Below are 4,523 nucleotides of genomic sequence, written 5' to 3' on the forward strand. Positions count from 1 at the left end.
ATGTCATCCACATATACTAAAACAACTAGAATATTCTCATGATGCATTTCAATAAACAAAGAATTGTCCAATCTGCTTTGTATAAAAGCAGAATCTATCAAAGCATCTGTAAGATTCAGATTCCACTGTCTACTAGCTTGCTTTATACCATATAGGGATTTTAAAGATGTAGCACCTGGGCCTAACTCAACCCCAAAAGTTATCTCAAGAGGGGAGGATTGTCCAAGTCCATATAAGGATACCACCAGTTCATCCCTAACCGATGTGGAACTTTTACCCACTCTAACACCCCCTTCACGCCCAGACCCAACTAGAGCATGGACCAGGAGCTCAAACGAGGATGGAATTGAACAATATCATCAATAGAACCGCAGGATTTTCTAGACTCATGGGATGAGATGGAGTCTAATTCTTAAAAGGGAAAATGTCTTCTAGAGAAATGACATCTCTGGAAGTAAAAAATGAATGTGTATAGAGGTTATATAAGACATAACCCTTGGACACCTCAGAATATCCCATATGTACAATAGTCACTGCTCTAGCTGTGAATTTGTCCCCAGATGGAAATTTCTTGGCATAACACAAACAGCCCAGGGTCCTAAAATGATCAATGGTACCTCTACATGCATGAAACAATTCATAAGGAGTCTTTCCATTTAATACTTTAGATGACAATATATTCATAAAATAAACAACTCCCAGTACACAATGTCCACATAATTTAAAAGGAATGGATCCTTGAAATCTATTGGCTCTAGCTAACTCCAAAATGTATCTATGTTTCCTCTCAACCACTCCATTTTTTGTGGGGTGTAAACACATGATCTTTGGTGTAGAATGCCATGAGATTTAAACAATACTTCACATTTAGAATTCACAAATTATGTCCCATTGTCTGATATCATTACTTTGATTGTTTTACCAGACTGTGTCAAGACTAGTTTAATGAAGTCTGTCAAAACCATTACAACATCACTTTTGAATTTTAACAAAAAAATCCAAGTCATCCGATAATAGTCATCCACAATTGTCAAGAAAAATTTATTACCATCAAACGTAGGTACATGAATGTGTCCCCATACATCAGTAGTAAATCAAAAATAGCAATAGATATGGTATTACTACTAGGAAAAGGCATCCTACTTTGTTTAGCAAGTGGGCAAATTTCACAACTACCGATTTCTTGCTCACAGTAATCATGGCTAAGACTAAAAACCTGTTGCATGCTCCAGCAGATGCATGTACCATTCTCTTATGCTAAAGTAAAACATCTACTTTATTTCTTGTAGCTATCAAACCTTTAATTTGTTGTAATCCTCTAAATGCTGATCATTATTCTCTGTTTGTCCTTTATACTTTAGCAAGTAGAGTCCATCCTTCTCTTCACCAACCTCCAACACCTTCCAATTTAAGAGGTTGTAGAATATACAGAAGTTAGGAAAAATTGAATTTAGCAATTTAGTTCCTTAGTTATCCTCGAAAGAGACATCAGATTGAACCTAAAATTTGGTATATACAGTACGTTGGCTAACACAAATAACACCCCAGAAATTATATGACCTTACCTAGAGACTAACCTGATGAATTATGACCTAAAAAGGGGTAATTACAGTCCTAAGTGTTTGGGGAAAGAGTCGTGAAAGTTTTGAGGGATTAGAGATGAAAAATGAAGAAGAAGTTTCGACGGGCCGAATCAAAGAGTGCCCGCGCGTCGCGCGCCATGTTCCAAATTCCGAAATGTGGATCTGACATGAGGTCTTCTTCCTCAAAAAGTATTTTTGAAACATAAATTTGGACCTTGCTATGCGTCGCGGACCCACCTTCAATTTTTGAAGAAATCGGGATATAATGAAAAGTCAAGTTGGACTTTTATATTAAAGTCCAACAAGTGTAGGGGTGTTTTGGGTATTTTTGGAGAGTTAGTATATATAGTTTTTAGTCATTTTACAGCCATTCTCCAATCAAAAACACAAAATACTCAATTAGAAATATAAAAAATAGAATCTCTCCCTTCTCTCTCTACACAAAACCTCCATTGAAGGACCTTGAAGCTCCAAGAAGAGGATCAATTCTCAAAGATTTCAACTCCATTTTATGGATAAGTCTTCATTAAGGTATTTTTTCTTTCACTCTTGGGATTCCTTTCCCCAAGAGGTCCCTTCAAAGATGTTTTACAATTTTATGGATAGGTCTTCATTAAGGTATGCTTTCTTTCACTCTTCGGATTCCTTTCCCCAAGAGGTCCCTTCAAAAATATTTTAAAAATCCCCCAAAATCTAGAGTTTTTCTCTACACACGGGTCTTCTTTGAAAAATGAAATTATGAATCAATTATTATTACTTAAGGTTGTTTAGGTGTATAAATTCACTTGGACCCATGTTCTTCCCTAATTCCATAAATCTTGGATTTGAATTGGTGAATTTGTTGAAGATGATGAATTTATCAATTGTCTATATTGGTGTTAATTGTGTTATTACTTTATGCATTGCCTTATATGATGTATTGTTTACTTTTGACTTAATTCCTTAAAGATTAACTAATGTCCCTCTTCTCTTAACCCTAACTCTTGAATTATGTTGATTAATGATTAGAGGTAATGTAATTGAGTATGTTCTTGTGTAATTGACTATTTTATGATGATGATGATGATAATTGATTTGATGGATAAATATCATGGGTTTGGGATGAAGTCTTGGAAGGTTAGACCTTCAAGGTCATGAACATGATATTGTATTATTGTTGGTTTGTCTTTGGTAATATTGATTACTTGAAGTATGAATGATGAAATTATGAATGCATGATCATGCTATGAATATGATGGTCGTGAGATGATTATAGGTGTGCTATTATGAGGGGTTCAACATAATTCCCATGTGTTTCTTAAGACTAAGTTTTGAAGTGATTTTCTCACATGATGTTGGATTTGTGATGAAAGAACTTTCTCATCTTAAAATCTATGAGATATGAACATATTATATGAGGGGTTAAACTCCAAAGACCTATATTATAAATTAATATTAAGGAAGACTTAAAGACACTTCAAAAAGAGAATTTAGCTAAGCACTGAGTGAACTTGACAATGAGAGGTTTTCTTTCCCAAAGGAAGAAAGGTTCACCCAATGTTCTCATGAGGTGGAAACTACCATGCTAATTAGCATAAAAAAGGTTTCTGGTAACAACCACCTAGTTCCTTAACTATGTGCCACCCATTGGAAACCTTAGCTAGTGGATCCACATAGATGTTATACGAATGTTTATGTCTTACCTTGGCAAGTATTTCACCCTCATTTCGATGTGAGGGGATGACACCGGATTCCATGAAGCTCACATGGTCTATGTCGGCTATGGTGAAATATCTCGAATGTTAAAATCAATGAATGAAATTAAGAAGATGAACACTAACTAGGACTACTTAAGAGGTGTTACTTGTTGTAGGTAAGGGTATGAGACTTTACCTATACATTGCACAAGTGGAACTTCAGGGAAATTTTAGGGCGGGTTCTTTATGTATATATGATATGTATGATATTGGTGTGACTTGATACACACGATGTTGATTTTATTTGGTGTACATGTTGTTTACTATACTTGTTATGATGATGTATGAGGTAAAAGACAATGTTTGTGATCTCTTCGTTAGTTTACTTGGTTTATGTTGGGTTATGGGTCTTAAAATACACTTTGCACTAGTAGACTTGATTTGGGGGTTATGAGTAAGGTCTTGTGATGTATTGATGAAATGGACTTTAAATATGAAATTTTGACTATGGCTTGATTATGGTGTTACTTATGAGTATGGATATGCCTTGTTGTTATGGTATGGACTTGTATAATGTTCTTGGAATGTGAATAAAGGCTTTTTCAAGTAAATATAGCATGTTTATAACCAAATGTCCCTTTGTGCATGTTTCATATGTTTTACTTGCATATGTTTCCATACTTAGTACATGCGGTATGTACTAACCCATATTTCTTCTATTTTCTACACAAAGTTTAGGTTTGGGCCATTGAAGTGATTCTAGTCCTTTCTTGAAGAAACTAGGATTGCTATTCCCAATAGGTGAGTCCCCAAGGCTGAGGATGGAGATGTTTGATTCTAATTATAGTTTCACTTTCCTTAGTTAAATACTATGTTGTAATTCGTATTATAAGGCTTCTTATTGATGTAAGGGCTAAGTCCCTATTTTCATATTCTTATGTCTAGATGGCAATGTGTGACAAATTAGTTTCTTTCTTAATATATGAAGTGAAGTTGAACTTCAAATGAAAAGTTTTAAATTTTCCGCTTTTATTCTATCTATTATGCAATGATGAATACTAAGGGATTGTCTAATACCTCTTCGAGGATGAAGACGCCGGTTACGACTAGGGGTGATCTCGGGTCATGACAAACTTTGTATCAGAGCATTAGCTTGAATAGTATTAGGAATGATGTGACAAAACCACGTCTATGTAGAGTCTTATTCATAATTGTGAAGCGTGCCACCTTTATGAATGAGAGGATAGGTGATGCTTAGGAAATT

General features: G+C 35.0%; 1 long non-coding RNA gene across 1 annotated transcript; it reads left to right on the top strand.

The window, feature by feature from the left end:
• Positions 1 to 1,976: 1,976 nt before the first annotated feature.
• LOC114078345 lies at positions 1,977 to 4,278 on the top strand. The gene is made up of 2 exons (XR_003579961.1): positions 1,977 to 2,114; positions 3,998 to 4,278. It is a non-coding gene; the product is annotated as an uncharacterized LOC114078345 (long non-coding RNA).
• The last annotated feature ends 245 nt before the right edge of the window (positions 4,279 to 4,523 follow it).

Source organism: Solanum pennellii, chromosome 8 (genome assembly GCF_001406875.1).
Source record: "Solanum pennellii chromosome 8, SPENNV200".
NCBI lineage: Eukaryota > Viridiplantae > Streptophyta > Magnoliopsida > Solanales > Solanaceae > Solanum > Solanum pennellii.